The following is a 13,362-nucleotide window of genomic DNA, read 5'->3' as shown; positions in this document are numbered from 1 at the left end:
GAATTCTTAATCTCAGGAAACAAACTGAGGGTTGCTGGAGTGGGGGTGGAGGTGGGAAGGATGGGGTGGCTGGGTGATAGACATTGGGGAGGGTATGTGCTATGGTCAGCACTGTGAATTATTCAAGACTGTTGAATCACAGATCTGTACCTTGTAACAAATAATGCAATATATGTTAAGAAAAAAAAAAGAAGAAGATAGCAGGAGGGGAAGAATGAAGGGGGGAATTCGGAGGGGGAGACAAACCATGAGGGACGATGGACTCTGAAAAACAAACTGAGGGTTCTAGAGGGGAGGGGGGTGGGAGGATGGGTTAGCCTGGTGATGGGTATTAAAGAGGGCATGTTCTGCATGGAGCACTGGGTGTTATGCACAAACAATGAATCATGGAATACTACATCAAAAACTAATGATGTAATGTACGGTGATTAACATAACAATAAAAAATTAAAAAAAAATACTGAGAGCTGAAAACAAGAAAATCTTAGACACCACAACAGAAAAACCACTCCTCATTTTCAAGAGACCTCAATAAAATTAACTGACTTTTCTTCAGAAATAATGGATGCCAGAGACAGTGAGAAAACAATTCAAAGTGCTCAAAGAAACAAAGAAACAAACACACCTGCCAACACAGAACCATATATACGGTAAAGCTATCATTTAAAACTAAAGGTGATGAGTGACATCAGGAAAATAAGAGAGTATGCAGCTCCAAGCACTCTTGCCCTGGCAGAAATATCAAAAAGAAAGCAGAAACTCTCAGAACCAATGTTAGAAAAACTATTGAATGCATTCAAAGGTTTACAACGACCAAGCAAATGCTGAGCTAAAAAATAAAAGCAAGTTAAAAATGGGACAAAACATTTATGGAGTTTTCACTTGCCCTTCCCCACACTGTCTCCAGCAAGCTAACCATTTCAAAGACTGTGAATCTTAAAGCAGTGATATTCTTAGAATGGCAGTAGTCCATGTTCCCAGCTGGAGATCCTGGTTCCTGGTTTGGGAGGAAGCAGGACAGACTTTACAGTAAATTAATATGTGTGTCTATTCTAATTTATCTGAGGGCTACCTGAAGGATTCATTCAAAGTGAATATGTCTATTTGACCTAACTGGGAACAAAGACTGGATAAATGGCTCAAAAATACCACAAGGTAAACTAACAAACCACAGACGTGTGGGACAAAAGATTATTGGTTGAGATAACAACAGAATGCCTCAGACATGGGAGCAAAAGCCTTGGAAGATTCTTGGGGACATTAGGACATTCAAAAATACCTATTGATTTGGGAGTGTTTAGAAACACACAGAGGCTCAGAGAAAGATGCATGCTCAAAAAAGAGAAAAGAAGACCCGAGCTGAGCTCTGAGCTCTGAGCTCAGTGCAAATATGGATAAGTATTGAAGGAGTGTCCTAGCACAGAGTCAATACAAAGACTGGGAGAGGGATTTGTTTTGTGTCTGTGGATGTGTGTATTTCTTTTTTTTTTGCTTCCTTGTGTTTTGTTTGTTTATTTTGGCTCCTGCCATTCAAGGATAACTGTGAGGCAATGTGAAGTGAACAAAAGCTAAAGGATAGAAACCTCAGTGACCTTATACAAGTGACCCTACACTCTTACAAATGTAGATTGGAAGATTATCTAAACAGACTACCACAGCCTTCAATAATTAAAAAAGCAGCAAGGCTTCAGGAAGGGGTAGAATCTGACTTCCAGAGTTACCACATACTCATATACCCAACTTTCAACAACAACAAAATATCACAAGGCCTACAAAAACAAAACAAAACAAAAACAAGCAAACAAACAAAAACCAGGAACATATGGCCTAACCAAAGTAACATACAAATTAGCAGAAACCATTCCTGAGGAACCCCAGATATCAGATTTATAAGGCAAACACTTTAAAAAACTATCCTAAATATCCTTACAGCGCTGAAGAAAAACATGAAAAAAGTCTACAGGAAACCAGGAAAACAATGTATAAACCAAAAGAATATCAATTAAAGAGAAAGAAATTAGTAAAAGGAATCAAACAAATTCTGGAGCTAAAAAAGTACAATAACAAAAATGGATGATTTTCCAAGCATCCAACAACAGAGGCAGAGTAGGAAGAAGAAAGAATCAGCAAGCTAGAAGAAAAACAGGTAAAATTATTGAAACTGAACACCAAAAATAACATGAAGAAAAGTGAATAGATCCTATTTGAAAACTGTGGGACACCATTAACTAGACCAACATATACATTATGGGAGTCCCAGAAAGAGGAGAGACAGAAGAGGAAGCAGAAATAACATTTGAAAAAATAACGGCCATGAGAGTCCCAATTTTGATGGAAGACATGCACCTACAAATCCAAAGGACTCAACAAACTCCCAAGAATGATCAACAGAAAGAGACCTACAAATTATTATCAACCTTTTGAAATATAGCCCCTGTAAAAAGAATCTTGAAAGTAAGAGTGACTTGTCACATAGAAGAGATCCTTAATGAGATTAATAACTAATTTCTCATCAGAAACCATGGAGGCTAGAAAGCAGTGGGATAACATATTTAAAGTGCTGAAAGTAAAGAAGTATCAACATACCCAGCAAAACTGTCCTTCAAAATTTAGACAGAATTAAGAGATTCAGTGGTAAACAAAAGGAACACACAGTGTTTATTAATAGGGGAGGCTGAGGGTGTTCATTAAAAGACCTGCCCTACAGGAAATGCTAATGGGAGTCCTTCAGATTAAACTGAAAGGAAGTAAGATTGTAACTCAAAGCCATATGAAGAAGTAAAGACCCCAGTAAAGATAAATCCATAAGCCAGCATTATTATGTAATATTTGGTTTGTTACTCTACTTTCTATTTACCACATTTCAAAGACAAACATACAAAATTATACATCTATGTTACAGGGCACACAATTTATAATGATGTAATTTGTGACAACAATAATGTAAAGTGGAGGGGAAGAGCACTATAGATGAGTTTTAGTATCGCTATTGTATAAGATGGCATTAATTCAAATTATATTACTTTAAGTTCATGATGATAAATGAAAACCCATGGTAACCACAAAGAAAATATATCAATAGAATATACACACAAAAAAATGAGAGGGTAATCAAAATGTGCCACTATAACAAATCAACTAAATACAAAGGAAGACAGTAACTGAGGAAATGAGGGAGAAAAATACCTATCAGACATACAGCGAATAAATAATAAAATGTCAGAAGTTAGTCCTTCCTAACTAGGAATTACTTTATATATACATGGATTTAACTCTCTAATCAAAAGGAAGATATTGACAGATTGGATAAAGAAAACATTATACTGGGGCGCCTGGGTGGCTCAGTCAGTTAAGTGGCTGCCTTCGGCTCAGGTCATGATCCCAGAGTCCTGGAATCGAGCTCCACGTCGGGGTCCCTGCTCAGCGGGAGCCTGCTTCTCCCTCTCCCCCTGCCTGCCTCTCTGCCTATTTGTGCTATCTGTCAAATAAATAAATAAATAAATCTTTAAAAAAATAAACTTTAAAAAATAGAATAAAAAAAGAAAACATTATACAACATGCTGATTAAAACACTCACTTTAAATAAATCAGTCAGAAAAAGATAAACAACATATAATTTCACTTATATGTGGAACTGAAGAAACAAACAAATGAACAAAGAGAAAAGACACAAAAAAAACCCTAGATACTTAAATACAGAGAACAAACTGATAGTTACCAAACTGAGGTGGGGAGGGATGGGTGAAATAGATGAAGGGCATTAAGGGTAGACTTATCATTATGAGCATTATGTACACAATTGCTAAATCACTATATTGTACCTCTCAAACTAGTATAACACTGTATGTTAATTATACTGGAGTTAAAATTTTTTTGAAAAAAGACTCATTTTAGATCCAAAGACAGAAATAGACTGAAAATCAAAGAATGGGAAAAGATACCTATGGAAATAGTAAACAAAGAGAGCTGGAACAGGTATAATAATATTGGACAAAATATACTTCAAGTCAAAAACTGTTACAAAAAGCAAAAGGAGGACTTATATATTGATTGAAGAATCAATTCATCAAGAAGATATAACTACAAACCAAAGAACAGAGCCCTTAAATATATAAAGTAAACAATTACAGAACTGAAAGGAGAAATAGTTCTCTACAGTAATAGCTGCAGAATTCAATACTCCACTTTAAATAATGAATAGAACATTTAGACAGAAGGTCAACAAGGATGAAGAGGGCTTAAACCACACTATAAACTAAGTAGCCCTAACAGACGTATATGGAAGACACTACTCCAAAAGCTCAGAATATACATTTTTCTCAAGTACACATGGAACATCCTCCATATTTGACCATATGTTAGGCCATAAAACAATTTTTAATCAATTTAAAAACATTATACTTATACAAAGTATCTTTTCCAACCATAGTGAATTACAGCTAAAACTCAATAACAAGAAAAATTTTTTAAAAATTAGTATGTGGAAATTAAATAATATACTCATAAACAACCAATAGGTCAAAGAAGAAATCACAAGAGAGTCAGAAAATATTCAGAAATGAATGAAAGCAAAACATAAATACTAATACTTACAGGATGCAGCAAAGGCAGTCCCCAGAGGGCTATAAATGCCAACATTAAAGAAGAAAACATATCTCAAATTAATAATCTAATTTTACACCTTGAAGAAACAGAAAACAAATATCAAAGTGAAACCAAACAGAAAAGAAGAAATAATAAAGATTAGTGTGGAAATTTTTTAAAAAGGGAACAGCAAAACAATAAAGAATCAGTTAAAGCAAAAGCTGACTCTTTGAAAATAGCAACAAAATGAACAAACCTTTAGTTAGAATAACAAAGAAAAAGAGAAAGAATGTAAATAACTAAAATCAAAAATCAAAGTGAAGACACTACTATACGGAAATAAAAAGGATTATTAGAGAATACTGTATGCAATTTGATACCAATAAACTAGATGACCAAGATGAAACTGACAAATTCTAAGAAACACACAAATCACCTAAACTAATTCAAGAACAAATAGAAATCTCAACAGACCTATAATAACTGAAGAGGTTTAATCAGTTATCAAAACTACCCAACATAAAAAATTCAGATTGCTTCACTAGTGAATTCTACCAACATTTTATTTTATTTTTTTATTTATTTGAGAGAAAGAGAGAGAGAGCATCGAGGCGCAGAGGGTGAGGGAGAGAAGCAGACTCCCTGCTGAATGCACAACCCAACACAGGGCTCAATCTCACAACCCTGAGGATCAAGACCCAAGCCAAAATCAAGAGTCGGATGCTTAACCGACTAAGCTGCCCAGACACCCCTCTACCAAACATTTTAAAAGAATGAATACCAATTCTTCTTGAACTCTTCCAAAAAATATGAGAGGAGGAAACATTTTCTAATTCATTCTACAAGGCCAGGTTTATCTTGGTACCAAAGTCAGATAAAGATAAAAATATCCCAGCAACATAAAGTTGATTTAACATCCAAATTCAAGTAAAATAACATACCATACCCATAGAATAAAACACAAAAACCGCATGATCATTTCAATAGATGTAAAAAAAAGCATTTGCCAAAATCCAAAATCCAAAACCCCTTCATGATAAAGACAACAACACTCAAAAACTAGGAATAGAGGGCAACTTCCTCAATCTGATAAAGTGTATCAACAAAACCTCAGAACAAATATCATACTTAAGGGTGAAAGAGCAGATCCTTTTCCCATGAGATCAGAAACAAGACACAGATGTCTACTCTTTTTTTCTATTCAACTATATACTAGAGATTCTAGCCAGGGTAATGGGCAATAAAATGAAATAAAAGGCATCCAGATTGGAAAAGAAGAAGTAATATTATCTCTATTTGTAGATGACATGACCTTACATATAGAAAATCCTAAAGAATCAACCTTATTGAACAAGGCTGCAGGCTATAAGACCACTATATAAAAGTTAATTATATACCTACACATTAGGAAATGAAGAAACAATTCCACTTAGAATAGAGTAAAAATTAAATATTTAGGAATAGTATGTAACTGAGCACTGGGTGTTATACACAACTGATCAATTACTGAACACTACATCAGAAACTAATGATGTACTGTATGTTGGCTAATTGAATTTAAATTAAAAAAAAAAAAAAGAAATTAATGCCACTAAAAAAAAGGAATAATACATCCCCAAAGAAGTGCAAATACTTCTGGAAAGCAGTGCATCATGATACTCTGAAAACCACAAAACATTACTGAAAGAAATTAAAGTAGACCTAAGAAAATGAAACAACCCATGTTGATGGAGTAGAAGTTATAATATTGCTAAGATAGTGATATTTGCCAAATTGATCTTCTGATTCAATGCAATCTCTATCAAAATAAACCCAACTTGCTTTTTTTGTAAGAAATGGAAAAGATGATTCTAAAACTCATATGGAAATGCAAGAGATCCAAAATAGCCTATTTTGAAAAAAAAAGAATAAAAAATCTGGATGATACACATATCCCAATTTCAAAATCTATTACAAATCTACAATAATCAACAGTGTGGCACAGACATGAGGATAAATACATAAATCAAATGGACAGAAGAGAGGTCCAGAATAGACCCTTATATTTATAGTCCATTGATATTCAATAAACATGCCAAGGCAGTAGCAGTGAGGGGGATGGGGTGGGGAAGAATAGTCTGTTTCAACAAATGGTGTTTGAACAACTGAATAACACGTGCAAAAGAATGAAGTTGGATTCCCGTCAAACACTGTATTAAAAAGTTAACTCAAAATGGATCAAAGAATTAAGTAAAAGATATAAAACTATAAAACTCTTAGAAGAACTCTTCTAGAAGAAAACATAGGTGTCCATCTTCTTGATCTTTGATTAGGCAATGGTTTCTCAGATATGACACCAAAAGCATGGGTAACAAAAGAAAGATAAATTATCAAAATTTAGAAAAATAAATTATCAAAATTTAGAAAGATAAATTATCAAAATTTAAAACTTTTATGCTTCAAAAGCACCATTAATAAAGTAAAAACAACTCCAAGAATTGAAGAAAATAGTTTCAAATTATATAGCTGAAAAGAGACTTGTATCCAGAAGTATATGTAAAGGGAATGAAATAACGCATTTCTTAAAAAATAGACAAATAGCCAATAGCATATGAAAAGATGCTCAACATCATCAGCCATCAGGGAAATGCAAATCAAATGAGACACCACTTCATATCCACAAAAACAAATCAAAAAGGCAGACAATAACAAGTGTTGATGAGAACAAAATGAAATCAGAACCCCCACACACTGCTGTTTACAATGTAAAGTGGTACAGCTGCTTTTCAAAACAGTCTGACAGTTCCTCAAGAGCTTAAAAACAGTTCACCATGTGACACAGTAATCTCAATCCTTGGCATGTACCTAAAAGAAATAAAAATATATGTATGTATACACGAAATCTTGTACACAAATGGTCATAGCAACATCACTGAAGACACAAATGTCCATCCACTGGAGATAAATAAATAAAATGTAGGATAGCTATGTAATGGAATATTATTCAACAATGAAAAGGAACGTGGTACTGATACATGCTACAACATGGATAAACACTGAAAACATTATTCTAAGTAGAAGAAGTCAGTCACAAAAGACCATATACTATGATTTTATTTATATGAAATGTTTAGAATAGACAAATCTATAGAAAAAGAAAACAGATCACTGGTTATCAAGGGATGCAGGGTGAAAGGGTAAATACAGAGTGATTGCTAAAGGTTACAGGGTTTCTTTCTCAAATAATGAAAATGTTCTAAAAGTAATTGTGGTAATAACTGTACAACTCTGCATAAACTAAAAACTAGTGCACTTGGATTGTGAATTTTAAATGGATTAAATGTGTGCTCGCTTCGGCAGCACATATACTAAAATTGGAACAATACAGAGAAGATTAGCATGGCCCCTGCGCAAGGATGACACGCAAATTCGTTAAATGGATTAAATGTGAATTTATGCCAATTAATATTTTAGAAAGGACAGAAAGATGCAAAGTTTTCTTAATAATGTAGAAAAATCAAGAAAATGTACACATTTTTAGAATTAGTAAGATAATTAGAAAAAATTATTGAAAAGAAGGCTAAGATAAATCAGTATCAATCCTGCCTTCCAGAAATAATTAAAATATTACTTACCATTACACAATCTTTTTTACAATAATATCAGTAGCTAGGAATAAATCTAATAACAGTGGACAATGCCATTTTAAGAAAATTACAAAATCTTATTCCACATACATGAACAGTAGGGTCACAATTCTCCCAAGATTAATTCATAAACTAAGTGTGGTTCCAATCTACTTTCTAACAGAATTTTTCAGTAAAACTAATAAAATCATTCCTTTTTTTTTTTTTTTAAAGATTTTATTTATTTATTTGACAGAGAGAGACACAGCGAGAGAGAGGGAACACAAGCAGGGGGAGTGGGAGAGGGAGAAGCAGGCTTCCCGCTGAGCAGGGAGCCCGATGCGGGGCTCGATCCCAGGACACTGGGATCATGACCTGAGTCGAAGGCAGACACTTATCAGCTGAGCCACCCAGGCGCCCAATCATTCCTTTTCTTTAAGATTTATTTATTTGAGAGAGAGAGAGAGACAGAGAGAATGTGCATGCATGTGAGGAGAGGGAGAGAGAGAATCTCCAGCAGACTCCTTGCTGAGCGCAGAGCACCTTGCGGGACTCAATCTCACACCCAGAGATCACGACCTGAGCCAAAATCAAGAACTCAACCAACTGAGCCACCCAGGTGCCCCAGTAACAAAATAGTTCTTAAATATTATAAGATAATGAAGAAGCACATATAGGGCTCATGACTTACAAAAATAAGAATAAAGAAGCAGATTTCCCTACCAAATAATGGGTCAAATTACAAAACTACAATACCTAAAACCATGAAAATAATAAGATGTCCAGAAACAAACCTACACACACATGAACACTTTGAGCTGTGAGAGAGATTGCATCAGAAATCAATAAACTATTGAATAAATGGTGTGAAACAACATACCCCAAAATAAATTCTAAGTAGATTACAGACTTTGGAATAGGGAAAACTTTAGCATATAAGATTCCTAATGCAAAAACATTAGAGAATAATAAAATGTACTCTTTCTAGATCCACAAACTTTTCAAAATCCAATTCACCTTACTTGAGATTCATGGAACAGAAAGTACTTGTAATATATATAACAAAGTATTACTACCCAGAATAAATAAAAAATGTCTACAAATTAATAAGACATACTCCCCAATTAAAAAAAAGTCATAGAACTAAAAATCACAGCAAATCACATAATGAACTATTTAAGTGGCAAACAGTCATCAATGATATGAAAAGTTTCATCAAATACTCATGTACCTATGAATTAACATAAGGAAGTACCATTCACCCTTATCACACTACCAAACTGCTTAAAGGTTGCAGGGAAGCAGAAACTGACATAAAAGTTCAGAAAACAAATGCACCAGAATTCAATTCTCCCAATGGCTCAGTTGTTCCCTGATGATACACTAAAAGATTTAATGTATTTCCTTAAATATGTGAAATGAACTGATTCACACACTCAGAAATACATATCCCTTCACCTGTGAAATGATCATACACACATACACACATATCCATACTTAGTACATTTTAGTAGCTATATATATACATGTGTGTATTTATATATCCTCTTTATGTGTGCATACAGAGAGGCACTATCATATTTACTAGCATGAAAATTTGTTTCTGGCCTTTTCAACAAAATCTGTGGTAAAAAAGAAACCTGAAATTCAATGGAAAAAAAAATTTAGCAAAAACATTCTCAAGACAAAGAGAAAGCCACCAAAAAAGTATTATTTTGAAAAATACTGATGGACATAGTACAAAAATCGATTGTACCTTTTATTTTCTACGAAAATAAAATCTGACTATGAATGAGGCCCTCTCACGCCAAAGAAAAGCACCATCTTCAAAACACATATGAGTATTTTTCAATTGCTTTGTGCTTTTTTCACATTTTATTTTTTAAAAGACCTGGAAAATACATTCTTAAAACTCTATTGTAATGAATTCTAGCTATATTTATAAATTTAAGCTCTAACTGAAAAAAGTCAAACCTCATGATTCTAAATATGTTTTTTCAAAACATGTTTCATTTCAAAATGCTACAGCCTTTATTTTTTAATGATTACATTTTAGATAACTATTTGAAGTCAGTTTCCTGCTTTGCAACATCAATTTTTAAAAAGCTGTGGGTCGTTAAGTGAAGGAATATAAATTAATGCTGGTCCCCACTGGTGGATTTGAATATATAACTTGTTATTTAAAGAAAATCACATGTAATAAACTTCCTATAAGAAGTTAGATCCGAAATAACGGCATTATTCTCATTCTCTACACTCTCACTGCATACCTTTATTTTTGCATCAATGCTATGTTTTTCTTTTCTCCAATGTGCTTCTTGCTTCCTCAGTTTCTCCAGGTCATTTAGCAGGTCAGCGCAGTGGGTACTTAATTTCTCATTTTCCTCCTCCAGATTTTTTATAACCAGTCTGTTTTGCTCTTCCTTATTCTGTACACACTCCTTAGTGTCCTGTAGAACAGTACCACAAGGGCCGATAAACAAAACAAAACAAAAAAAAGGTGAGAACTAATCAGCAAATATAAACTGTACAGTTTTACCCTCACAGCAGCTTCTTCTATATTTGATGGCCAAGGTCACCTGTATACTTTTATTGGCCTCTTTTCATGCAGGTGGATGGGTCATATTTTTTCACTGGATGACAGCTTTGATGAGTACACATTTGCAAAGAGCCCATTAATTGATCAAGCTGCCTTTGATGCTGTCCCCAGCTATTTTTGAGACCCACACAGACATATCCTCCCAGACCTGGGTTTTATCAATTAATAATGCCAGTCCCATCAGAATCTAATTACAAGAAGCCACATATTCACACTCCTACTTTCTTAGCTCCATTTCCATCATTAACTATTTATCGGAAAGTTATAAAGCTTGGAGTCTTATCTTTAAAGCATCTTTCTCAGTTTTTGCATGTGAGAAAACTGTGTGGTACAGCAGGGCCTAAGGCAATTTTTCCTCCAAGCTTGTCACTTTCTGTGCCACAGAGGCTGACAAAGCTTAAAGTAGGACTTCAAAGCAACAGTGCTGTAAAACTATGTACAAGCCAACACACCTTAACTTCTTTTTTTTTTTTTTAAAGAAAGGCTTTTTTTTTTTTTAAAGATTTTATTTATTTATTTGACAGAGAGAGACACAGCGAGAAAGGGGACACAAGCAGGGGGAGTGGGAGAGGGAGAAGCAGGCTTCCCGCGGAGCAGGGAGCCCCATGCGGGGCTCGATCCCAGGACTCTGGGATCATGACCTGAGCCGAAGGCAGACGCTTAACGACTGAGCCACCCAGGCGTCCCGCACACCTTAACTTCTTGACTTTTATCTTTAAATTTCTTCTGCAAGTCGCCGAATTCTTTCCTTAAGAAAGCATTTTCTTCATCAACCGCAATCTTCCGTTTTACAAGGTCATTTATTTCTATTTGTAGTCCTGTTTCTCTCTATGGAAAAAAAAATCACTATTATTGGTAAGCTGGTATTTCTAAGAAAAAATTATTTTATTTAAAAAGTTCCACATTTTGATTGATAATATTAGGATTAACTAGCTTTCATAATAATGTCTATTATCACAATTCTCATTTCTGGTGACACGCCCATCAATTTTCAAATAAATAGTGCAAGTATGGTATCTGTTTATTAGTTTAAGATGAAGAACACATAAAAACTGGATGCCAAATATTAAGCCACATTCAGAAAGCAAACTTTTGGGATTTAGGTGCATAACAGAAGAAAAACAGAATTTTATAAAATATTCCAATCAAAGAAAATGTGTAAGTAGCTAAGATAAGAATTACCCTCTTATTTTAGTATCATGTGGAAGAAAACATTTTTTAGAGAAAAAATTATAGTTTTGTGAAGGCATACATAATTTTCAAGACTGGAAAATGGCAAGTTTGTTTTGGTACCAAAGATATCTTGCTGTGTAGAAAACATATTCAGGATATTAAAACTGCCATAGTTTTTGTTTTTTTTTTTTTGACAGAGAGAGAGAGAGACAGCGAGAGAGGGAACACAAGCAGGGGGAGAGGGAGAAGCAGGCTTACCGCCCAGCAGGCAGCCCAATGCGGGGCTCGAACCCAGGGCCCTGGGATCATGACCTGAGCTGAAGGCAGATGCTTAACAACTGAGCCACCCAGGCAGCCCCAAAATTGCCATAGTTTTTAACTGAATGTTTTTTTCACCTGCCAGAGATACCTAAACAATATCTAATTACAGGACATGTCCATGACTCAATTCTTAGTTTCTCTCTTATCCCTACAGCTCTTGTCTCAGAAAATTTACCCCTTCTTGGCTTCTGGTCTCATCTCTGTCTGAGAGTCTTACTAATCCTAATTCAGCCCTGACTCTCTCCCAATCATCAATGCCACATCTCCAACTTTCAAAATAATACCTCCACTTGGATTATCTGCTGGAACTTGAAACTAACATGCCAAAACTGAAATCCATATCCTGATACTATCTCTTTCTAAACTTCTTCAACTTTTGTCAACCCAACTTTTGTTCATTTTTTCAACTGATATTTATTAAGCATCCATTACATGCTTACAAGCTTTTTGAAAGCCTCCAGGTCATTCTTAACAGCATCCTTCCCCAAAGCCCTATCTTCCTATCAACCAAGAAGACACATCAAGTTATAACATACTGTTTTGTTATTAAGTAGGATGCTCAATAGAAAACCCTGACCTTCATTCCATCTCTGAGCTATCAGTGATGTTCATTTGATTCTTAAATATCAATTTATTTTGTACTCCCATACTTACCCCTTATTAAACATGCTGCAAATGACTTGAGGAGGAGCTTCAAGAATAGGATGCAAAACAGGGTGAGTTTCAGGAATAAAGTGAGAGTATCTACTACATTCTAATTTTTTAAGCTATAATGTTAATTGTTGATTTTACTTGACTTCTAATTAAAAATATTTTAGGAGCACCCAGGTGGCTCAGTTGGTTAAGGGTCCCACTCTTCATTTCAGCTCAGGTCATGATCTCAGGGTGGTGAGATCAAGCCCCACATCAATGCTGGGTGTAGAGTCTGCTTAAGATTCTCTCTCTCCCAGATATTTGCAAATGACATATCAGATAAAGGGCTAGTATCCAAAATCTATAAAGAACTTCTTAAACTCAACACCCAAAGAACAAAGAATCCAATCAAGAAATGGGCTGAAGACATGAACAGACATTTTTCCA

The 13,362-nt window shown here is 34.7% G+C and overlaps 1 non-coding gene across 1 annotated transcript; it reads left to right on the top strand.

Annotated features, from left to right (window-relative positions):
• The first annotated feature begins 7,907 nt into the window (after positions 1 to 7,907).
• On the top strand, positions 7,908 to 8,014 carry LOC115939413 (U6 spliceosomal RNA). Its single transcript, XR_004074230.1, has one exon. It is a non-coding gene; the product is annotated as a U6 spliceosomal RNA (small nuclear RNA).
• Positions 8,015 to 13,362: the final 5,348 nt, after the last annotated feature.

This window comes from Leptonychotes weddellii, unplaced genomic scaffold (assembly GCF_054177405.1).
Source record: "Leptonychotes weddellii isolate Sample4059 unplaced genomic scaffold, ASM5417740v2 HiC_scaffold_2522, whole genome shotgun sequence".
Lineage (NCBI taxonomy): Eukaryota > Metazoa > Chordata > Mammalia > Carnivora > Phocidae > Leptonychotes > Leptonychotes weddellii.
This window is presented reverse-complemented; position numbering and strand designations above follow the sequence as displayed.